Source organism: Balaenoptera borealis, assembly GCF_965194805.1.
Source record: "Balaenoptera borealis genome assembly, chromosome: 1".
In the NCBI taxonomy this organism is placed as follows: domain Eukaryota; kingdom Metazoa; phylum Chordata; class Mammalia; order Artiodactyla; family Balaenopteridae; genus Balaenoptera; species Balaenoptera borealis.
The window spans coordinates 158,005,891-158,032,176 of NC_138860.1; the positions used below are offsets into that span (position 1 = coordinate 158,005,891).

A 26,286-nucleotide genomic window follows, 5' to 3' on the forward strand; every position below is an offset into this window, starting at 1 on the left:
GTAAAGGGCTGGGAGGAAAAGAGGAATCAAAGATGACCCTTAGATTATTGGGGGAGCAACCAAGAGATGACTGCACAATTTAGTAACATGGAAAGATGGAAATCTGAGAAGATTTGGAGGCAGCTGAAACAAGAATTCCATTTTAGACATGTCGATTTTGAGATGGCTATTAAATATGCTCAGGGAGAGGTCAAGGATGTAAATGTAAATTTAGGTGTTGTCAGCATAGAGATGGTGGTTTTAAGTCCATAAGAGTGGATGATATCAATTAGGGAGATAGAGAAAAACTGAGGACAGAACCCAAGTTCCCTCTACATTTAAGATCTGGTAGAACAGTGAGGTCATCCAAAGACACTGAGAAGTAGCAGCCAGAAAAGTAGAGGAAAAGTCAGGAAATTCTATTTCAAGAAGCCAAGAGAGGGAATTCCCTGGTGGTCCAGTGATTAGGACTCCACGCTTCCATTGCAGGGGGCCCAGGTTTGATCCCTGATCGGGGAACTGGGATCCTGCAAGCCATGCAGCATGGCCAAAACAAAACAAAAAAGCCAAGAGAAGCATGTATTTAAAAGAGGGAATGTTCGACTGCACCAAATGTTGCTGAGATAAGAAACAGGTAAGTGCCTATTAGATTTGACAAGGTGGAGGTCCTTAGTGACTTTGACAAAAGCAGTTATAGAGGATATAGAAGCCCGATTGGAGTGGGTGAGAAGGGAACAGGCACTGATGATGTAGAGACACTGAGACACTGCCTGGTAAACAACCTTTTTTTTTTTTTAATAAATTTTATTTATTTATTTATTTATTTATGGCTGCGTTGGGTCTTCGTCTCTGCGCGAGGGCCCTCTCCAGCTGCGGAGAGCGGGGGCCACCCTTCGTCGCGGTGCGCGGGCCTCATCGCGGCCTCTCTTGTTGCAGAGCACAGGCTCCAGACGCGCAGGCTCAGCAGCTGTGGCTCACGGGCCCAGCTGCTCCGCGGCATGTGGGATCCTCCCAGACCAGGGCTCGAACCCGTGTCCCCTGCATTGGCAGGCAGATTCCCAACCACTGCGCCACCAGGGAAGCCCCAATAAACAACTTTTTTGAAGGAGTTTGAAACTGACATTGAAGCAAAGAGAGGGCTAAATTATAGAAGCAACTATGATAAGTGAAGAAAAGACAGAACACAGGGTACAAAGAGACAAGAGAGCTTTTGGTGAGAGCAGGGACTTTTGCTCTATGGTAACAGGTGAGATAACAAGAGTCTTAAGAATCTTAGTGTCTCCAGCTACGAGCATGGGGTGGGGCTGAGAGCAGGCCCTTGAGAAATAGTGGCAATGCTTCCATGACTAACACCAGCTCAGGTATCAGCTCCAGTATCACCTCTTCCTGGGCCATCGCTGACTCGCGTTTGTTAATTTTTTTTTTTTTTTAGGCCACACCTCACAGCATGTGGGATCTTAGTTCCGCGACCAGGTATCGAGTCCACGCCCCCTGCATTGGCAACACGGAGTCTTAACCACTGGACCACCAGGGAAGTCCCTCTGATTCCCATTTGATGCCTCTTCCAGTTACCATACACCTAGTGTTTCTTCCAACATGAAACTTAGAAAATATTTGTGAAATGAATCGTATTTGACATATTAGATCATTTTTTAACACCTTATTCCTCTATAGGATAAAATTATTTCACAAATCACATTTCATATTAATTAATTTCATATCACTCTGGTTTTGAGATTTGGGGATCACTGATTTAATCTTCCTGATTCTCACTTTCTTTATTAGCAACCGGAACCTGAGAGGATTAGCTTTGTGATTTATGAACAACCCATTAATGTCTTTATTTCATCAAATTCCCCAGGGCAAGGCACAAGACAGAGCCAGCCCCACCCTTCAGCCTTTTAATTTAGAGCCTATTTTTGTTGTGGACATCTGGAACACCAGGGACTGGAGGGGAAGAGGAGCTTACTCTGGGGTCCTGCCTCCTGCCCCAGCATAAAACTACACCCCATTGTCTGCTGACTGTCCTAAAAGAAATATGTCTCAGGCCTGGGAATGACTCAGGGACAGGCATGTCCCCCTGTTTCCCCTGTCACCCCCCAAAAGCCCGGGTCATTCTGGACACCAGTCTTGGGTCAATGAGCTGTCCCTCCACCCACTCTACCCCGCCATCCAAGGTAGCTCTGATTCCTGTGAGTATTCCTCACACACAAAAAAGCAGTGGTACCAAGCACCAGGCATTGTTACATTGTTACATTTTCATCCTTCTCTTCTTTCATCATTCAAAGAGAGGATTATCACATCCATTTATGCATGCTGAGGCTCAGAGAAAAGCAGTCAGTCCATCAAATCATAGGAAAGGTAATTCTGCAAGCCGTATGCTACTTAATGTCTCCAGAACTTGTTTCTCTGCCAGGAGTATCCTTCCCGCTCGTCATTAGAGCATCCGCAAGCTGACTAACTCCTACCTGTCTTGCACCTCCTATAAGGTAGACTTCCCTGATACTCAGGCTGGTTAGGTGCCTCCTCTGTGCTCCCACTGCCTTGGGTTACCCACATCTTGGCACAAATAGCTAATTGCTTTTTTTGTTGATCACGTGGTTAGTTTTTACTTGCTTAAGAGTCTTCCTTTTCTGCCTTCCTCCCTCCCAGTCTGAGGCCCACATATACATACCCCATTCTGTGTTTACCTCTCTCTCCTGTATGCTACTCAGGGTGTGGTCCGTGGATGACACCAGTTTGCAGACTTAACCAGTCTGCAATGAGATAGGTACAGAAATCGAGAGAAACATTTATAGACTTTTATAGTAATTTGGCAAGTAATTTTTGTTTATTGAATCTAATAATGAAAAACTGACACTTGTATTTTGTCTGTCCTTTTTTTCATTTTATTTTTCTAGTAATTGATTTTCATTGTATTTTACAAAAGAATCCATTCTTGACTGATTGGGAAAAGAAAAAAGAAAAGAAATGGTCCTTCACTAAGATAGTTTGAGAAGCACTGGTTTATTTTTGTTTCCCAGAACCCAGGACAGGTTCTGGCATAAAAAGGCATTGAATAAATGCAAAAATGAATAAAAAGTGAATGAAGTTGACAAATGTGTTTATCCTAAGGTAATAGAACAGACAGAACTTTCATATGCCTCTATGTGGTGTTATTCCATATCCATGCTGATCATTAAAAACAACAACAACAACATTTTAAGAACATAATTATTTCTTACAACCTACTTACTAATCCCATTCTGCTCTTGATCCGCACAGCGTTCTAACAGATACCGCTGAGGCTGATGGTAGGGTGAGGAAGATGACCAGAAACGACAAGTCTGGGAAACAGGAAAGCACTGGGCAGAATTAGAAAACATTAGAGAGCTGGAGAAGTCAGTAGTGAACTTGAAAGGTTGTCTGGGAGTTAAGATGAGGCTAGAACAGAAAGTCAGAGCCAGATTTTGAAGGGTATAGGCTAAGACTTCATTATAAGTTACAGATAGATGCAACAGATAGATGTTTTCTGTTTCCTGACAGGGTAAAGAAATACGGACAAAGGTACAAGGATTGCCCCAGTTTATAATAGTAAAAGAAATTTGGAAACAACCTAAATATCTACCAATAGGAGAATACATACCTTGGTTACAGTCAAACAATGGAATTCTATCTTCAGTTAGAATGAATAAATAAGAATGCCATGTATCATTATAAATCTCAAAAATGCAATCTGATAAATGTAATGTAGTATCCTGGGTTGGATCCTAGAACAGGAAAAGGACATTAATGGAAAAACTGGTGAAATCTGAATAAAGTCTGTAGTTTAGTTACCTGTATTGTACCTGTATTTGTTTCTTGGTTTTTGACAAATGTCCCACAGTTATGTCTGACATTAACATTACGGGAAGCTGAGTGAAGGGTAATTCTCTGTACTACATTTGCAGCTCTTCTGTAAATCTAAAATGACTCCCAAATAGAGTTTATTTATAAAAATGTAAGCTCATAGAAAAAAAGGAATCATGCAATATGATAACTTATATAAATAGTTTTAAAACATACAAAATAATACCAAATATTATTTATGGATATATACATATATAATAAAGATTTTAAAAATTCATGAGAATGATCAAAACCAAATTTAAGACAGTGGTTTCAAGGGGCAGGAGGGAGGAAAGGAAAGAAGCAGATCCAAGAGAAGTAGTTAAGGAGTTTTAAACATATCTGTACTATTTCTTTCTCTTTAAAGGAATCTGGGGCATATGTTGTAAATGCTAAGATCTGACAAACATGGGGTATGTTTAAATTTTTTTCCAGGAAAGAAAAAAAACTATAAGGGTTTTCTGAATTGTCAAATTATATAACCATAGAGAAGATCTTAATTTCTCAGTAATGTCATCTCAACCCTCAGAACTAGGCTCACATTAACTCTGTCGAAGTAGAATTTTTTAAAGCTTAACTCAGAAAGTTGGGAAAGCTGATTCAAAGGGCGTTTAAAGAACAGAGATTTACATAATTACATGGGAAAGGAATGCTTAAATAAGTTTGCTGAATTAGAGGCTTATGGACTGAAAGTTTGTGTTCCCCAAAATTCATATGTTGAAATGTGATGGTAATAGGAAATAATTAGGTAACAAGACTGGAACCCTCATGAAGGGGCCTAGTGCCATTATGAAAGGGACCCCAAAGAGCTCTCTCACTCTCTTTCTGCCACGTAAGGATATAATGAGAAGATGGCAGTCTACAACACAGAAGAGGGCTCTCACCAGAACCTGACCATGCTGGCACCCGGATCTTGGACTTCCAGCCTTCAAAACTGTGAAAAATAAATTTTTATTGTTCATAAGTCACCCAGTCTATGGTACTTTGTTATAGCAGCCTGAACTGACTAAGACAAAATGAAACTAGTTAATGTACTACAGGGCATTAAAACTATAAGCTTTGGAGTTATCTTCTCTACTGGATAGATATCATTTAGATCTTTACTAGGCAAAAATCTCCAAGTCAACATGTAACTTCAGAGAATCTAGGCCCTAATTAGTAGTAATAGCAAGTCAAACAAAGGTACCCACCCTAGAGAATCAAATAATAAATAAGCCTATGGGACCATACTCCACTATAACATTGAAAGGATTCAAGAGAGTGATGTCATCATCATGGCAGAATAAGAGCTTTCTACCATCTTCCTCCCAAAAAGCACCAATTTAGGCAATTTTGAGATCAGACAAATTAAAGAGGTAAGAGGAACAATTTCACTTTACCTGAATCACCCCTCCCCCAAGAAGGCACAGCTCAGTGCCAAGGGAGACTGTTTTGGCCCATGATTTCTCCCATGGGGGAAAATGAGCTTGTGAATAAGTGCCCAGTATCCCCAGTTGTGCCTTCCACTGCCGAAGACTCCCGCTTCTTTGTTGCCCCATCCGGAATACTGAGGTGTGCTGCACAACAGGAAGATGGGGAGCAGCAGATAGAGCACAAAGAGGGCAGCAGAGGAACATAGATACTACTAACTGTGTCACAAACTCCATCAGGAAGGCTGCCCATGAGCCACTGGAGATGCCTCACCTGCAAATCCCCCCAACTGGCTCACAGCTCCCCCAGCACTCCACATGCCTCACCCACACACACCCCCACCTCATGACTGGCTTTCTATGCTCGCAGTGGTGGCAAGAGTGAACTTTTGCAGATGGTTAGTGAGCACACAGAAAAAAACAGCCCAACTCTGCAGGCCTGGGAGAAATCACAGACTTGAGCATTCAGTACCGTCACAGGGAAAGCAAAAGGGAGGCTGTCAGCACTTGGTCTGGCTTTGCAGGATCAAGAGAAAGCATGCAATCTTAATTCTGCCACAGGAGGGAACAAGTGTGAAGCAGCATACCCTTAGGAAAGGTCCAAGAAAGCCTCAGAATCCCTAGCAAGGGTGACAGAAAGTATTTCTCTCCTAAAGCCAGTCAATAAAGAATGAAAAAAGTGATTGCTACTTCAAATGAGAAGATAGCAATGCAAGGCTTCAAGGTACATGAAAAATCAAGGAAACTTGACACCACCAAAGGAACAAAATAAATTTTCAGTAACCAACCCCAAAGAAATAGAGATCTGCAATCTTCCCAATAAGGAATTCAAAATAGCTGTTTTAAGGAAGTTCAGTGAACTAAAAGAAAACACACAAAAAAAGGCAATTCGATATAATCAGAAAGACAATACATGAACAAAATAAGTTCAATAGAGAGATAGGAATTAAAAAAAAAAAAAAACCAAACAGAAATTCTGTAGCTAAGGAATACAATGAGTGAAATGAAAAATGCAATAGAGAGCATAAACAGCAGACTGGATAAAGCAAAAGAAAGAATCTGTAAAGTAGAGGACAGGACCTTTGAAATTAACCAATCAGAGGAGAACAAAGAACATTCTTGAACATTCTTACTAAACGAAAAAGAATGAAGAAAGCCTACATGAATTTTAAGACACTAACAAGCAAACAGTATGTGCATTATGAGAGTCCCAGAAAGAGAAGAGGGAGACAAAAGGGCTGAAAGCTTATTTAAAGAAATAAGAGCTGAAAACTTTCCAAATCTGGGAGGAGATATGGACATCCAAATACACAAAGCTCATAGGTCCCCATACAGAGTCAACCCAAGGAACGCTTCACTGAGACACATTATAATAAAACTGTCAAACAACGAAAACAAAGATACAGTTCTGAAAGCAGAAAAAAAAATTTTTTTTAACTCATCTCATTGCATGGATAAAGAAGATGTAGCACATATATACAACAGAATATTACTCAGCCATAAAAAGAAATGAAATTGAGTTATTTGTAGTGAAGTGGGTGGACCTAGAGTCTGTCGCACAGAGTGAAGTAAGTCAGAAAGAGAAAAACAAATACTGTATGCTAACACATATATATGGAATCCAAAAAAAAAAAAAGGTTCTGATCAACCTAGGGGCAGGACAGGAATAAAGACACAGATGTAGAGAATGGACTTGAGGACACGGGGAGGGGAAGGGTAAGCTGGGACGAAGTGAGAGCGTAGGATTGACATATATACACTACCAAATGTAAAATAGATAGCTAGTGGGAAGCAGCTGTATAACATAGGGAGATCGGCTCAGTGCTTTGTGACCACCTAGAGGGGTGGGATAGGGAGGGTGGGAGGATGCAAGGGGGGAGGATATGGGGATATATGTATACATATAGCTGATTCACTTTGTTATACAGCAGAAACTAATACAACATTGTAAAGCAATTATACCCCAATAAAAATGTTTAAAAAACCCACCTCATTTCATGCAAGAGAACCCCCATAAGGCTATCTGAATTTCTCAGCAGAAATTTTGCAGGCAAGGAGAGAGTGGAATGATATATACAAAGTGCTAAAAGAAAAATCTGCCCACCAAGAATACTTTAGCTGGCAAATTTGTCCTTTAGAAATGAAGGGGAGATAATGACTTTCCCAGACAAACAAAAGCTGAGGCAGTTCATCACCATTAGACCTACTTGTTCTAAGAACTAGGAGTTCTTCAAGCTGGAATGAAAGGACACAAATTAATAACATGAAAACATCTAAAAGTATAAAACTCACAGATAAAGGTAAATAGATAGTCAAATTCAGAATACTACTCTTTAATGTGGTGGTGTGTTAACCACTTAACTCTAGTATAAAGGTTAAAGGACAGAAGTATTAAATATAACTATAGCTACAATAATTTTTAACAAATACACGATATAAAAAGATGTAAATTGTGACATCAAAGCCATAAAATAGAGGGGAGCAGTAAAAGAGTAGAGGTTTTGCAATCACAATTATCAGCTTAAATAAAACTGATATAACTATATGAAGTTTTATGTAAGCCTCAGGGTAACCACAAAGCAAAAACCTAAATAGATACACAAAACATAAAAGAAAGGAATCAAGGCATATCACTATGGAAAATCATCAAACCACAAAGGAAGACAACAGGAGAGAAAGAAAGGAAAAATGGAACTATAAAACAGCCAGAAACAATTAACAAGATGGCAATAGTAAGTCCTTTCCTATCAACAATTACTTTAAATGTAAGTGTATTAAATTCTCCAAGCAAAAGACAGAGTGGCTGAACGGATTAAAAAAAAAAAAACAAGACCCAAGTATATGCTGCCTGAAAGAGACTCACTTCATCTTTAAGGACACACATAGGCTGAAAGTAAAAAGATGAAAAAATACATTCCATGCAAATGGAAACCAAAAGAGAAACAGGGTAGCTATACTATATCATAAAAATAGAGACAGAGAAAGACAAATATCATATGATCTCACTTACATGTGAAATCTAAAAGAGTCAAATTCATAGAAACAGACAGTAGAATGGTTGTTGTCAGGGGCTAGGGGGTGGGGAAAGATGGGAGAAGTTAGTCCAAGGGTAAAAAGTTTCAGTTTTAAGATGAAAAAGTTCTGGGGATCCAATGTACAGTGTGGTGAATATACTTAACACTATTGTATTGTGTACTTGAAGGTTGCTAAGTGAGTAAATCTTACTGTTTTCACCACACACACACACACACACACAGCTAATTATGTGAGGTGATGAAGGTGTTAACTAATCTTACTGTGGTAATCATTTTATAATATTTCACAGCATGTATCAAATCATCAGGTTGTGCACACCTTAAACTTACACAATGTTATATGTCAATTGTATCTTAATAAAGCTGGGGCAAAAAAATTTAAAAAGAAAGTAGAAGAAAAGAAATAGTGATAAAGGCAGAAATAATGAAACAGAAAACAAGCATAAAATAAAGAAAAGCAACAAGCCCAAATTGATGTTTTGAAATGATTAATAAAATTGATAAACGCTTAGAAAAACCAATCAAGAAAAGATAACTGAATATGTTATTTTGTGCATGCAATGAAAACATAAGGAAATATAAAAGAATTATAAAAGCCACTTTAAAATGATTAATAAAATTTCCTGGACATTAAAATAGAATAATATGAAATATTAGAATTGTATAAGTTTGAGTTTATATAAAATTTGTATTAAATTATATGAATATAAACAAATAGAAATTATATCTTTAAAGAAAAATATGATCACCATATGAAACAAAAGCTTAAGGAATAACTGGGCTTTTTACCGTTATAGCTTTAATGAATAAAATACTAACTTTGAAAAACTAAAAAAGAAAAAAAAAAGTACATGGTTACATAAGATGTGAGATGCTGAGTGACAGGTGTATGGAAACACTCTGTACTATCATTGTAATTCTTGTGAAAATTGAAAATTGTTTCAAAATAAGAAGTTTTTTGAAAAACTTTAAAAGAAAGGACATGTAGTCATCCTTTTGCCTTATTACCAGTTTTATACAATTTTTCTTAATAGTCCCCCACTGTGATCATAAATATTCTCCAAAGATTATTCCTGATCACAAAGTAAGGCTGGCCTCACAGTGTTTGGCCTGATTCATTTATATCAAGCAGCTGAGCTAGAGTGACATGCTGATGAACAACTACTAAGGCCAGAGAAGTAACCTTTGTCCAGAGATGTCATAAGGAATCTAGGATTAGACTTCTAAAGACTTTTATTATCTGCCCTTCAATCCTATGGCTCGGAAACCCCACAAAAATTATTTCCACCATGTTTCACCTACAGCAGCTATAAAGAATCCTTTCTCAAGATTCCCCAAATCTGCTGAGGTTTGGCATGCCAGAAAGGACCTTCCTTACTACTACCTGAAAGTCTGCAATGCTATACCACAGAACAGGTAAGATGCCACTTTAGGTTCCTGGAAGGGCTTTGTGGGATTTGATTCCACATATGAATTGAAACCCTCTCTCCTTAATCAGGTTTGCCAGACTGAATGAGATGTATTCTCAAATATGATATTCCAGGAATGGGCATGATGGCAGAATAGATTTTTCCAATTTCATACTGGTAAAAAGGAGGATGGATACTTATTGAACCCCTGCTAACGTCACTTCCATATAATGTTTAAGATTAAGAAAAGCAGGACTTGCACACCAATGTTCACAGCAGCATTATTCACAATAGCCAAAAGATGGAAACAACCCAAGTGTCCATCAACAGATGAATGGATAAGCAATGTGATCTATCAAACAATGAAATATTATTCAGCCATAAAAAAGAATGAAGTTCTGACACAAGCTACAACATGAATAAACCTTGAAAACATTATGATAAGTCAAAGAAGCCGTGCACAAAAGGACAAATACTGTATGATCCCACTTACATGAAATATCTAGAATAGGCAAATTCAGGGTCTTCCCTGGTGGTCCAGTGGTGAAGACTCTGTGCTTCCACTGCAGGAGGCCTGCATTCAATCCCTGGTCAGAGAACTAAGATCCTGCATGCCGCGTGGCATGGCCAAAAAATAAAGTAAATAAATAAATAGGCAAATTCATATAGACAGAAAGTAAACTAGCGGTTACCTGGACTGGGGCTTGGGTTGGATGCGAAGTTACTGCTTAGTGATTACAGAGTTTTTGTTTGGGACAATGAAAAATTTTGGAAAGAATTAGTGCTGATGATTGAACAACATTGTGAATGCAATTAATGCCACTGAATTGTACACTTTAAAATGGTTAAAATGGAAATTTTTACTGAACATCTATTTTACCACAATTTTTTTTCATATCAGGGAAATTTTTTAAATTTATTTTTTATTGAGGTAATACTAGTTTGTAACATTACATAAGCTTCATGTGTACAACATTATACTTCTATGTAGACTACAGTGTGCTCACAACCAATTTAGTTTTCATCCATCACCACACAGTTTATCCCCTTTACCCATTCCTCCTTCCTGCCTGTCCCTACCCCTATCCCCTGGTCAAACTACTACTCTGTTCTCTGTATCAACATGTTTATTTTTGCTTGGTTTGTTTTATTCATTTATTTTGGGTTTTTTGTTTGTTTTTTATATTCCACATAGGAGTGAAATCATACAGTATCTGTCTTTGTCTGGCTTATTTCATTTAGCATAATACCCTCAAGATCCATCCATTTTGTCACAAATGGCAAGATTTCAACCTTTTTGAGGCTAAGTAGTATTCCATTGTGTGTGTATGTATATATATATATATATGTGTGTGTGTGTATGTATATATACATACCACACCTTTTTTATCCATTTATCTGTTGATGGACACTTAGATTGTTTCCATGTCTTGGCTATCGTAAATAATGCTGCAGTGAACACAGGGGTGCATATATCTTTTTGAATTAGAGTTTTGTTTTCTTTTACCACAATTTTTAAAAATTAATAATGAAATATACCAAAAGCATTGAATCATACACCTTAAATGTGTGAGTTGTATGGTATCAACAAAGCTGTTTTGAAACAAAAGATTAGAAAAACATAAAATTATGTGTTTAATTAAACTGAAGTATAATTCTGACAAACTTTTTGATAGCAACATTAATTAGGTTCTGTAATATGTCAGCTTGTATATAATTCCCAAGATCCTTAGTTAACTTTAAAACCTAGTATAAATGGTAAGTATAATTTTGTATATCTGGGTAATTTCTAAGTGAGATAGGATGCTCAAACATTGGTCATGAGGTATAGCTTATATCTAGCTTTGCTTCTTATTTTCTTTTTTTTTTAAACACGGGTTTTGTTTTGTTTGTTTGTTTTTAATTAATTAATTTATTTATTTATTTATGGCTGTGTTGGGTCTTCGTTTCTGTGCGAGGGCTTTTCTCTAGTTGTGGCAAGCGGGGGCCACTCTTCATTGCGGTGCGCGGGCCTCTCATTATCGCGGCCTCTCTTGTTGTGGAGCACAGGCTCCAGACGCGCAGGCTCAGTAGTTGTGGCTCACGGGCCCAGTTGCTCCGCGGCATGTGGGATCTTCCCAGACCAGGGCTCGAACCCGTGTCCCCTGAATTGGCAGGCAGACTCTCAACCACTGCGCCACCAGGGAAGCCCCTGCTTCTTATTTTTATATGTTATGAAGTAGTTAGATCTTTGTGTCAGTCAAATTGCCACTTAAGAAGGTATAAAAGTGATGTGTATAGCAGTGGGGGTTATTTCATGTGTTCTTATAAACTCTTTTGGTTTGTGACTTTGTGATTTATAACAAGAAATATTATAAATTGTGATTTATAATAAGAAATATATATTTTGTCTTCCCCTTGTTTCTGGCTCCTAAAACCCTTGGAATTTCCTAAGTGATGAGAGTAATAAAGGTGTCTTTTGTTATGTTAATGAAGTGACTTTTAGAATGCCTGTGATCACCTAAGGATGGGAGCTGGTCACCAGAGGAACCAACCCTGTGATTAGAGGGTTGGAACTTTCAGTCCCACCCCTCTGGTTTCTGGGAGGGGGTGAGGAGCAATGGCCAATGATTTAACCAATCATGCCTATGTAATAAAGTGTCCATAAAAACCCAAAAGGATGGGGTTCAGAGAGCTTCTGGGTTACATGGAGATTCTGGTAGGTTCTGGAAGTGCCTGGAAAGGAAATGGCAGCTCTGCACCCTTACCCTTGCGTTGCCCTATACATCTCTTCCATCTGGCTGTTCTGAGTTATATCCTTTTGTAATAAACCAGTAATCCAGTAAATAAAATATTTCTCTGAATTCTGTGAGCCTTTCCAGGAAATTACTCAAACCCAGAGAAGGAGTGGGTCACGAGAACTTCCAATCTGTAGCCAGTCGGTCAGAAGCACAGGTAACAACCCCTAGAGAAGAGCAGGATGGGGTGGGGGGCTTATGGGTCTGAACCCTTAACGTGTGGGATCTGATGCTGCCTCCGGGTAGATAGTGTCAGAATTGAGTTGAATTGTAGGACACCCACCTGCTGTCCAAGAATTATTTGTTGTTGTGGGGAAGTCTATACAGACACACAGACACACACACATGGAATTGGGTCCAGGAACCTAAAAGTTTTGATAAAATATTTGTTCATGATAGACAGTTCTCAGTGTTCTCTCTCTGAAGCAGAACCTAGTCACTTTGGTAAAAGTTATAATAAAGGTGATCTAGCAACAGTGTTAGAGGAGTATATTGTATATCAGAATGTTCATATCAACTTTTCTCTTCATGAGAAAACAAAAGCAAACTTAAAAAATCAAATAAACTAAACTGTATATTTGTATTATACTCTACACTGGTAAAATCTGGAAAATGACATGTTTGTTTTTAAAGACAAAATTTTCAGATGATTCTGACTAAGGATTAAAGCTTGCTTGATGACATGAACTTGGATTCTGTATAAAATTGCTTCTAAGCTAGTAGTTTCTATGAGAAAGTGGTTTTTGTTTTGTTTTGTTTAACCCATTTAAAGTATTAGAAGTTCAGCTTCTTTGTGGTCTGGGAGTTTGGGCAATATTGGATTTATGTAAGCTCTTGTTAGTCTCTATAAACCAATCAGAACATATCTCCCTTAATTTGAGAGTCTTTATAATCTAATTTGTTAACACCCTTAGGAGGTAGGAAAATATTCCAAGCTGGAATAATGAGATTTAAGGCTTTTCTCATTTATCAGCCTACAGACTGTCTGGAGTTTGCAGCTTCAGTTCTACAACTTGAGCCACTAGTCAGAGTAGACACAGAATCACAAAAACTCACCAGTCCAGATCTCAAAGGGCTCTTCTCCTTTCCGCTGGGCACAAAATATTTTAAGTGACTTAATCTCACAAATAAACAATCAGACAAATAAAAAGAACCAATGAACCAAAAAAAATCTCTGTCATCTTTCCTCACCCAACAGAGAGATCTCATCATCCACCTGGCAGAGATCACCAAATGTCAAATCATAAAACTAGATTCCTGACCATTGCTGCTACCCATGGGAAAAACTCATCACCCCTGCACAATTAAATTCTTTTTTTTTTTTTTTTTTGGCTGCACCGAAGCTAGTTCCCCCACCATGGATTTGAACCTGGGCCCCAGGCAGTGAGAACGTGGAGTCCTAACCATTGGACCACCATTGGACCACCCCAGTTAAATTCTTGTGTACCTAGACTGCCCTCTCAGCCAATGCAGTCCAGCCTGGCCTAGTGGTCTGGTGCCCTCCTTTCATGGACCGGCTATGGAAAGGGACACAGCCCAAAAGACAAGTTAGACAAGTCACAAACAGACCTGACCAATAACCAGAAACCAAAACAAAGAATCAAAAGGAAAAAGGAAGAAGCAGAGTTAGCAGAAGTAATGGCCCAGTACTTCTTAAGATTCATTCCAGGAGTCAAGAAAAGACATTGCTTAAACAACCCTTGAGATTCTACCGCGAATCTTATCAGAAGGTAACTGGACAGAGCTTCCACTTCTGAATTCCTAGCTCTAACATAAGGGAAGAAACCTTTCAGAATCGCTAAGCCAGGCTTTCTTTGTATGGGTTTATCTGTCTTTTGAAACCTCCCAGCTCACTATCAGGTAAGGTCAGGAGAACTCATAGCAAAGTCTTAGGAAAAGGAAGAGACTCTACACAGCAGGTAACTGGCTTGTTGAATGGTCTAAAACTCGGTTGGGGTACAAACATAAAACCGTTATTATTCTCTAATCACTGCCTTCAACTCGGTTTTGTCACCTTTCCCTTTCCAGTGCCTTAATGTCTTGGGCAGGCTCATTAGCTTTCTAGTCATTCAGTATAATTTAAAACTCTAGTCGCATGTTCGTCAACTCATCATCATCATTACAGTGCCACTTCTATTCTCATCTCCACCCCACCCCCAACTTCTCCGTTTCCATCCCAAACAGGATCATCTCTGCAGCCAGATAATTGTCCATTTCCAGCTCCTTTCATAGTCATTTGGGAAAAAAACAAAACAAAACAACAACAACAAAAATGCTGAACAGACAAAGGATTGAATGAAAAGGCAGACCACACTTTTCCCTTCTCTAAATTCCTTGTATCAAAGCCTGACCTGTGGAAAAGAGGGGGAAGGAATGGAAAGAGGTTCAGATTAAATCAGACTTGAGATCTCTTACTCCATATGTTTCTTTCTCTTTTGCCTCTTCTGGTCTCTGACTTATCCTAGCTTCTCTCTTTGTGTCTTTGTATCTCTCTCAGGCTGCCTTACCTCCCTTCTACTCCCTCCAACTTCCTATCCCAATCCCTGCCCTGCCCTACACGCACCATGAACAGTGGAGAAGTTCTATCTGAAATCTAATGTGAGTGATTTCTTTTGAAGTTTCTCACTTGGAATCTGGGGAGGAAATTTTGTATGGAGGGATCATCAGCTTTCATAGTCCCCAACATTCCTCCAAACTTTTAGACTTCTTCATGAATCTTTCTCAATTTTCACCTTGGATGAAGTGAGGATGGAAAGGAAATATGTAAGAATAGGGATGGGGTGCATTGGAGATAGGATGGAGATAGCAATGAAGATTGAGATTCACCAAGGATGAGTACTGGAACGGGATAGGAACGAACCCTGGAAGAAGCAGGAGCTGGTGATAAAGATGGATGAAACTGAAGATAAAAATGAAGATGGAGATGTGGGTGGAATGCAGACCAGATAGGGATGGGGATGGGGTAGAATCTGAGGATAGAGAGGGGGATAGAGGAGGAGAAGGATGGGAATGAAAATGAAGATGGGAAGATGGATCTGTAGGGATGGGGGAATGGAGATGAGGAGAGGAGTATAGAGATGGGGATACGAGTGGAGGTAGAATGGGAGTGGAAATTGGAATAGGATGGAATCATAAAATGTGTGGCATCAGGTTGGAGATGATGATTCTTATGAAGTCAGGATGGGAGTAGTACACTCCATAACCTCCAGTTGGTGGGGTCTCCTCATCCGGTACTCTTGAGTAGGGAACTGGCAGCATAGTGTAAACTCAGCTGGTAGCCACTGGCCTATAGGCAACTCCAAATCATAGGAGTACAGACTGCTCCATGGTAGTACTCTCTTGCTACCCTGCCATCTCTATCCAGTTTCCTTTCTTCCTGCTCAACCAGACACAGAAGGTAGACCAAGTCCATTTCATGTCCAGCATGGGCATGAGATGCCAGTCTCCTTGTGTGATTACCTCCAATATCCCTACAAGTGATTCTCTTGGACCACCCTTTCTTGGGGAGGGGCATGAAATCTCCTCCTCCCCAGCATGAAGGGAAAAGAAAAGCCATAGCTCTTCTCCCTAGGCCAAAGACTCATGTGTCTGATAACCCCCCTCATTCCCTCTCTCCTTCCTCCTTTTTTTTCTGCTTTCTTTGAGAGGGGGTTTTGGAATGGTGGTTAGGGGTAGCAGAGCTAGTGGGTTACCTCTTAAGTCCTCAAAGGGGTGGCCAGCCCTTAATTATCAGAACACCTGATGCTGCCTTGTTCTCAGCTTTGGTCCTAATGAACCTTCTAGAATAACAGGAAGAAGTCCCTTTCATCACCTTTTTATAACCATTGTCATTGAATTGATCGAGCTAAGAGAGGGTCAGACCAGATTTAACTGAGAAGTTTTTCTCTCCTCCAGGTACAGATGTGAGTGGTTTTTCCCAGTATGAACTGAGAATTATCAGAACAAGGTATGTTCTTATGAGGTAAAATCATGGATGGTGGAAGCTCTATATTGACTCTATTTGAATGTGCTCCTTGTATAAACTAAGTTACAAAATCTCCTAGGAGAATGTCCCCAAATGCTTGTAGCCTGAGGCAGTCTTCCTTCTCTCATTATGGGCATTTATTCTAGCCCTTGCCATACTTCTTGAAGGAGACTTTGGCTCCAGACTTTAGAGAATAACATTTCCAAGGAAGGTACTGGTCTATATGAGGAGGTACCCAGGGCTGGATAGTCCTCTTGGATAGCAGGTAGGTATGGGCTTCCTTTGTCCAAACCCATACTTTTCCATTGGCCAGTTTCTACACTAATACCACACTATCTTTTTAAAAATTACTTTTTACTTTTTATACAATTTTGAAAGGTTACACCCCATTTACAGTTATTACAAAATTTTGGCTATATTCCCTGTGTTGTACAATACATGCTTGTAGCCTATCTTACACCCAATAATTTGTACCTCCCACTCCCCCACCACTATATTGCCCCTCCCGCCTCCCCATTGGTAATCACCAGTTTGTCCTCTACATCTGTGAGTCTGCTTCTTTTTTGTTATATTTACTAGTTTGCTGTATTTTTATATTCTGCATATAAGTGATATCATACAGTACTTGTCTTTCTCTGTCTGACTTATTTCACTTAGCATAATGCCCTCCAAGTCCATCCATGTTGCTGCAAATGGCAAAATTTTCTTTCTTTTTTATGGCTGAGTAGTATTCCATGGTATATATACCACATCTTCTTTATCCATTCATCTGCTGATGGAGACTTAGGTTGCTTCCATATCTTGGCAATTGTAAATAATGCTGCTATGAACATTGGTAATACCACACTATCTTAATTATGATAGGTTTGTAACAAATACTACTCCCTAGTAGTGTGGGTCCTACTGTCTCAGTTTTTTTCAGGAGGTAATTGGTAATTCTTTTTTTTTGTTTTGCATTTTTATAAAACTTGATTTAAAAAAATAGTATTTCAAAGTGTACACTCACCAGAAGTACACAGTTATCAAAAATGCACACACTTTACTTGGTATCTCCAGCACCTTCAGCTTTCTGTGCCTGGTCTGTTTTGGCATCTCCATTTTCTGCAGGGTTATTCCCATCCTTACCAATATCAGCTTTCCCTTTTTTACCTTTGGGTACCTTCTCTCTCTTCTTTGCAGGGGCCTTTTTAGGCTTGGACTCTGGCTTTGGAGGAACCGGTTTAGCAGATAACCTTGCAGATCTTCTCTGTGGTTTGTCCTTCACCTTGGCTTTATCTCTAGCATCCCCTTCAGACTTTCTCTTGGGCCTGGTTGAGACCGCACATAGACTCTGGACACGGGGATGCAATGGTGCACCAGCTTTGGTCAGTCCAGGGATCACTTTCGCCTCTCTTCTTCACTGCTCTGGTAATTGGTAATTCTTATCCACTTACATTCCCACAAATATTTTATGACATTATTGTCATGCTGGCATTTTCTTTGGTATTGCATTGAATCTATAAATCTATTTGAAGAAACTAAATATGTTACTCTTCCAATACATAAATGTATCTTTCCATCTATTTAGGTCTTCTATAATGTCTCTCATTAAAGTTTTATCATTTTCCCTGAAGATGTCTTGCACATATTTTGGTAGACTTATTCCTAGGACTTCATTTTTTTTTTATGCCATTGTGAATTTTTTTTTAATTTCAATTTTTGCTTTCTTACAGGAATGTATATAGAAATACAATTGATTTTTTAGTGTTGGTTTTATATCTAGCAACTGTGCTAAGTTTTAATTATTTATCTTTACATTACTTAAGGTTTTTAAATACATATAATCATAGGATCTGCAAATAATGCCAGTTTTGTTTCTTCCTTTCCAGTCCTTTATCTTTTAATTTTTTTCCTTTTCATACATCACAGGCTATGACCTCAGGGACAACGCTGAATAGAAGTGATGATTGCAGGCATTCATGTCTTGTTCCAATCTCAAAAGGAAAGCTTTGTTGCTTGCTACAGGGTTTTTGTAAACAGCTTTTATCAGACTAAGGAAATGTCATTCTATTCTTAGTTTGTTAGGAGTTTTTGGGAATAGATATTAAATGTTATCAAATGCTTTTTCTATGTCTATTGAAACAGTCATATGATTTTTCTCTTATGATTTGTGAATGTGGTGAATCAAGTTGATTGATATTTTGAATGTTCAAACTAAAGGTATTTTATTAGTTGGATTTACACATCTGAAATTCTAAATCTTGGTTACTACTGGAACAGCGTCCACAAATTTCAGATTAATTTTTTTTTAATGTACATGTTAGAGGAGGAACTCTCTTAAATTCAACACCAAAATCTCTTTTCTGAAACCTCCAGCCAGTCTTCTCCTACAGTTACCTGAACAAAAGGGTACAGGTCAATGTTCCACTACTTTAACAATTAAATCCACTTTAGTTGTTTCCTTTAAAAGTATGCAGTAAAATTGCAAATCAAAAGAGAAAACTGGAACCATTTACAGTTTGGTTGGAAATAGAGCTTATTTCACCTTGATGCAATGTCTTTTAATACATATTTGGCAGAGTTTCCATAAATCTCAACAACTTAATTCCACTTCCTAAAATTTCATAGGAAAATTCAGTTTTTGAGCAGAAAAGTCAATCTTACTTCTTCTTTATCTGTTAGCACTTTTTAATTTTCTAAAAGAATAGTTATCAATAATTTCTAGCAATTATCATAGCTTTTTTCCTCTCTCATTAAAAAAATATCTCAAGTGTACATTGTTTCTTTAGTTTAAGTAAACAGAATTTTTGAAAGCAGAGATTAAACCTTCTGGGTGTTTAGGTGAATTGGCAGAAATCCTGACCTCTCATTCTTATATCCAGCAACCACACCCAGCAGCTGTTACACAGACACTGAAACAGCCTGTATCTCTCTAGCTTTTGAAAGACTTTGTATATCTCAAAAGTTTTGAGTCTTTGAAGGGATAAATAAAATGTGGTATATACATAGAGTGGACTATTGTTCAGCCTTAGAAAGGAAGGAAAAGGGTGGGGGAATTGAATAAAGGTGGTCAAAAGGTACAAATTCTAGTTATAAGATAAATGAGTACTGGGCATGTAATGTACAACATGGTGACTATAGTTAATGCTGTTGTATGGCATATTTGAAAGTTGCTAAGAAACTAGATCCTAAAAGTTCTCAGCACAAGGAAAAAATTTTTTTGGTAACTATATGAGGTAGTGGATGCTAACTTATTGTGGTGATCATTTCACAGTATATGTATGTCAAGTCATTATGCTGTACACCTTAAACTTATTCAGTGCTATATGTCCATTATATCTCAATAAAGGGCAAAATATTAAACTAAATTTTAAAAGGAAGGGAAGTCTGACACGTGCTATAACATGGGCGAAACTTGAGGACATTATTCTAGTGAAATAAACTGGTCACAAAAAGACAAAGAGTACATGATTTCACTTCTATGAGGCACCTAGAGTAGTCAAATCCATAGAGACAAAAAGTAGAATGTTGGTTGCCAGGGGCTGGGTGGGAAGAAGAAATGGGGAGTTGTTTTATGAGTACAGAGTTTCAGTTTTGCAAGATGAAAAAGTTCCGGTTGCACAACAATGTGAATATACTTAACACTACTGAACTGTACACTTAAAAATAATGAAAATGGTAAATTTTGTTATGTTTTACCCTAATTAAAAATAAAAACAAAACAAAAAACATAGAGTCTATATCTGTATCATTGCATCTGGCTATTAGTTAACAAATCAGTTTTCTTTTTCCTTTGTGGCATCATCAGTATTTGTTTTTAAAGACACTACTCAATCTTTAAATAATGACAGCTGCACTTACAGCTTAACAGTATAACAGCACAGGAAATCCATTAGGGGTAGGAGTTTCATTACTAAAGGTGAGTTGAGCTCTTTGCTGAGTGTAAGCTTGAACAGATTCTTTGGGGTAGATGGATCTGTGTTTCTTTAAGGGATGAATCGGGAGGTCATGATACATCTTCAAACTCCTTTCCTGCCAGTATCCACATCTCAGCTACCTCAACCTGGACAGCTCCTCTAATTATATCTGGGGTGAAATCCTTATGGCCTGGAGTGTCCATTAATGTCATAATTTGGTTTCCTACTTTGTCATGTCAATATCGATCACTACTTCCTTTTCCCTGTCTTTGCTTGTGTCATCTGAGACTGCGCATTATGTGAACAAAGATTTGCCAGCCTTTTTAGACTGCTATTTATACCTGTGCATACTTCTTTTGTTTATATTACCCAGAAGCAGCAAATGGCCCATCAATGACATCATCAACCAGACCAATGACCACCAGGCTAAGCAGCTGATCCTCTTACACTTTCTCCATTTCTGCAGTAACAAACAATGTGCAGATCTCAGTGGTTTGGAGCAAAAGGGTTTATTTTGTGCTCAGGTTAAATTTTGGCTGCAGTATTCACATTTTCTTCATTCTGGAACCCAAAAGGGTAGAGCAGTCCTTACCTTGGGCACTCTACTCATATCACCGAAGGATCAATGGTAGAACCACACAATGGCTCCTAAAGCTTCCGCTTGAAAAGCGCGTGGGTCACTTTTGCTCACATTTTATTGGCTTAAGCAAGTCCTTTGACCACGCCTGATGCCCATAGAGAATTAGAAGTATAATTCTCCCATAGGATGGGGCAACAAATAATTGAGACCAATGACATAGTGTGCTAATGCTATGTTTAAGATTTTTGTATTTATATTTAGGGGTGAGATTGGCCAGCCTATAATCTTCCTTCCTCAAAGTGTCCTTGTCGTGCTCGCTTCGGCAGCACATATACTAAAATTGGAAAATGTCCTTGTCAGGTTTTGGCATCAAGGTTATGATGGCCTCATAAAATCACATGGGAAGTGTTCCCTCTTCATTAGTTCTCTGGAAATATTTGTGTGAGATTAGAATCATGTCTTCCTTGGATGTGGGATGGAACTGACCAGTGGCAGTCAATCTGCCATCTGACTTCTGTTTGGTTAGCACTGATGGAGCATTCCTCCTACAGCAGCTCTTTCACATCCTGTGAAAACAAACAGTGATATTCACTAGCACCCAGCAAAGCGGATATGAAATGTCACTTCTTCTGGTCATATGATTATTGCCGTTGTTAAATCCAGCCTATTTCCAATTCCAACAAAGAGAGAAGCTCATGATGGCTTTGCAGTTATTAAAGCTAACACCACTCTATGTTAACCCCTCCTAAAATACCAACAGGTCAGTGAGATTCTCAAGGAAAGCTCCCCTCAGGAAGTTCTGGTTTCAGCAGGAGGATGTAAAGAGGGTCCCTCTGCCTTTCACATACTGCACACAAGAGGATGAACTTATTGCTCTTGTTCCAGCTTATTCCTTTGCTGCTCATGAATCTGTTATATTTATTCCTTATTCTACTTGGTGTGATGCATAATTGTAGACCATTGTGGAAAAACAGGAATTTTTCACCTCTGGAGGAGTAAAATTTTCTATGGTCCTTTATGCTCTGTATATGCCTTACTTTTTGCTGTAGCCACCCCCTCTGCCCCCACCCCAAAAATGTACTATTCTTTAAAAATCTTATACTGACTTTCCGTGTAGAAATGCTACTCAGAACGTGGTTTGTGAACCCAGCAGCATGGGTGTTACCCAGGAGCTTCTTAGAAATGCAGAATCCCACGGAATTCCCTGGTGGCACGGTGGTTAAGAATCCGCCTGCCAATGCAGCAGACAAGGATTCTAGCCTGGGACGATCCCACATGCCACGGAGCAACTAAGCCTGTGCGCCACAACTACTGAGCCCGTGTGCCACAACTACAGAAGCCTGTGTGCCTACAGCCCGTGCTCCACAACAAGAGAAGCCATTGCAGTGAGAAGCCCGCACACCGCAATGAAGAGTAGCCACTGCTCACCGTAACTAGGGAAAGCCCATGCGCAGCACCAAGATCCAACACAGCCAAAAATAAATAAATATATAAATAAGAAATGCAGAATCCCCAGACCTGTGGATTCAGAGTCTGCATTTTAGCAAGATGCCCAGGGGTCTGTGAGCACACTAAAGTTTAAGTGCTCTAGCTCAGGGGTCCGCAACTGCTCCCCACCTCCACCAGCCGCACTGCAGGAGGTGAGCGGCGGATGAGCGAGCGAAGATTCATCTGCTGCTCCCCATCGCTCCCCATCGCTCGCGTTACCACGTGAACCACCCCCACTCCCACCCCTGTCCATGGAAAAATTGTCTTCCACGAAACCGGTCCCTGGTGCCAAAATGTTGCGGACCGCTGCTTTAGCTGATGCCATGGCCCTTTACCTTTGCCAGGTCACACTACTGCTTTTGTCCCCCACCCCCCATCAATGCTTTTCCTCTGACAATCCTGTCTGCCAAATTCAGCAAAGGACACCAGGAGACTGCTGTCATGAAAATTTGACATTGTGCTTTGTGGGTTTTTTTTTTAATCCCTTATAAAAGCACTATTTATTTTAAGAACTCTTTTATTGTGAAATATAACACATGTTAAAGTGCATAAAATATAAATGTAAAGTACAACTAATTCTTCTTTGTAATCAAAATGCATTTTTGTAGTCTTTCAGCATTTTTTAAAATAGAGATATTGTTGATATACAATATTATATTTGTTTCAGGTGTACTACATAGTGATTTGACATTTTTGTACATTATTAAATGGTCACCAAGATAAGTCTAGTTACCATCTGTCCCCATACAAAGTTATTACAATATTATTGACCATATTCCTTATGCTGTTTATTACATCACTGTGGCGTATTTATTTTCTAACTGAAGGTTTGTATTTCTTAATCCCCTTCACCTATTTCTCCCCCACTCCACCCCTCCCCTCTGGCAACCAGCCATTTGTTCTTTGTATCTATGAGTCTGCTTTCATTTTGTTTTGTTTGCTTGTTTTTTAGATTCCACATATAAGTGAGATCATGTGTTATTTGTCCTTCTCTGTCCGACTTATTTCACTTAGCATAATACCCTCTAGATACATCCATGTTGTCACAAATGGCTAGATTTCATTTTTTATGGCTAATATTCCATTGTATATATATACCACATCTTCTTTAGCCATTCATCTATTGATGGGCACTTAGGTTGCTTCCACATCTTGGCTATTGTAAATAATGGTGCAATGAACATTGGTTTGTATGTATCTTTTTGAATTAGTGTTTTTGTTTTCTTTGGGTAAATACTCAGAAGTGGAATTGCTGGATCATATGGTAATTCTATTTTTAATTTTTTGAGGAACCTCCATACTGTTTTCCCTAGGGCAACCACCAATTTACTTTCCCACCAACAGTGCATGAGGGTTCCCTTTTCTCTTATTTGTTGTCTTTTTGATGTACAATGACTAATTCTAATGTGAACATTCATTTAACCACCACCCAGATCAAAAAATAGAACTAGCTAGCACCCCCAAGGCAGCCTCTCACCCATACAAGACTTCCCTCCAGATCACATGGCCCTTTCTATCCCTAGAGGTAACTATGATCTTGAATTTTATGTTAATTACTTGTTTGTTTTTCTTTGTAGTTTTATCACATATATATGTCTCTAAACAATATAGTTATTTTGGCTTGTTTTTTTGAACTTTATACAAATGTTATCATTTGTATCTTGCTTCATGCACTCAGGGGACAAGATTCATTTGTGGTGTTGTAGTTCATTCATTTTCATTGCTGAATAGTTTTCCATCTTATGAAATGTTACAATATATTTATCTATTCTGCTGTGGATGGACAATAGGATTGCTGAGGTTATTGTAAAAATGCTGCTATTATTGGTCCTACACAATTATTCTGGTGAACACGTGCACAAATCCTCCTGGGAAGTTATCTCAAATTTTTTGGCTCACTTATCCCTAAAAGACTTTGAAAAAGTATATATTATCTCATACATTTCTTTTAAATAGACTTCATATTTCAGGGCAGTTTTAGGTTCCCAGCAAAACTGTACAGAAAGTACAGAGTTCCCATATACCTCCAGCCCCCAACACATGCACAGCCCCCCCTACAGTCAACATCCCACACCAGAGTGGTGCATTTGTTCCGACTGATGAACCTACACTGACGCATCATTATCTCCCGAAGTCCATAGCTTACGTTAGGGTCCACTCCTCCCACGGCACAGTCTATCAGTTTTGATGAATGTATATTGACATGTAACAACCAACTACGGTATACAGAATAGTTTCACTATCCTAAAAACTGTCACGCATGTTTAAGTTGATATCTCAAACTTTCCTTGTAAGTTGAATAGTTGCAAAGGATTGAATTTCTGAAGTACTATAAACATTGACATTTAAAAATAAAACTATTATAACACTCTTCTCTAATACTATCTAAATACCAAGAACCTAAATACCATCACAATTTTTAAACTTTTTATTTTGAAATAACTTCAGATTTACAGAAAATTTGCAAGAATAGTACAAAGAATCCTCTATACCCTTCAGACTCCTCAAATGTTAACATTTTACCACATTTGCTTTATCTGTTTATCTACCCCTAAATAGTGCAGATTTCCTGAAACAAGGACATTCTCTTTTATAACTGCAATATAAGTATCAGAATCAGGAAATTAATACTGATACAATACTAAATGGCTTTATTCTTTGCCAATTATACTAATAACATTCATTATAAGCAAAGAAAATCTAGGACCATGAGTTACATTCAGTTGTCATGTCTCAATTCTTCTTTATTCTGGAACAATTCCTCAGTCGTTCCTTGTCCTTTATGATCTTGACATTTTTGAAGAGTACATTTTGAAATGTCTTTTAATTTGGGTTTGTTATGACGTTTCCTCATGACTAATTAAGGTTATGCATTTTTTGGCAGGAAAACAGGGTAAGTGATGTGCCCTTCTCAGTGCATTGTATCAGAAGATGTATGATATCTGGTGTCCTTTTACTGATGATATTAACTTTCACCACAAATTTCTTCACTATAAAGATAAAAAATAAAAATATAATTTTATTGATATGCTAAAAATATTTTTATTGATATGCTAAGAAAGAGAAAATGAAATCATATTAAATGCTCAATAAAACCACAAAAGGCAGAAAAAGAGGAGAAGGTAAAAACAGGAACAAACAACAAGGGCAACAAATAGAAAATAGTAATAAATATGGTAGATATTAATCCAATTATATCAATAATCATTTTAAATTTCAATGGTCTAAATACACCAATTAAGAGATTGTCAGTGTAGATAAAAGAACATAATTATATGTTTCTACAAGAAACCCACTTTAATTTTTCTTGGTATAAAATACTTTCACTTTAGCAAGAGAGAAGGAGTACGAAGACACTTGAAGGAGATCAGAAGTTATGTTCCATACTCCAACTTGATTTTCCCAACTGGATGGGATTAAGAAACCCACTCTAAATATAAAGACACATATAGATTATAAGTAAAGGTGTAGAGGAAGATATACCATGCTAACACTAATCAAAAGAAAGCTGGAGTAGCTGTATTAATTTAAGACATAGCAAACTTCCAAGCAAGGAAAATTATCAGGCATAAAGAGGGGCATTACATAACGATAAAAGGGTCAATTCTCCATGAAGACGTAACAGTCCTTCTTGTGTATGCACCTAACAACAGAGCATCAAAGTATGTGAGTCAAAACTGATAGAACTACAATGTTTGAAATAAATGAATCCACTTTCATAGTTGGAGACTTCAATACTTCTCCATTAGAAATGGACAGATACAGCAGGCAAATCAGTAAGGACATAGGTGAACTCTATAGCACCATCAGTCAACTGCATATAATTGACATCTATAGACTAATTCATCCAACAATAACACAAAACACAGTTTTCATAAGCTC

At 38.4% G+C, this 26,286-nt stretch overlaps 1 pseudogene across 1 annotated transcript; it reads right to left on the minus strand.

Moving 5' to 3' along the window:
- Positions 1–1,187: 1,187 nt before the first annotated feature.
- On the minus strand, positions 1,188–22,611 carry LOC309620634 (non-histone chromosomal protein HMG-17 pseudogene; annotated as a pseudogene). Its single transcript has 2 exons — positions 22,534–22,611; positions 1,188–17,827 (listed from the first exon to the last, which is right to left on the minus strand). The product of its transcript is annotated as a non-histone chromosomal protein HMG-17 pseudogene (transcript).
- Positions 22,612–26,286: the final 3,675 nt, after the last annotated feature.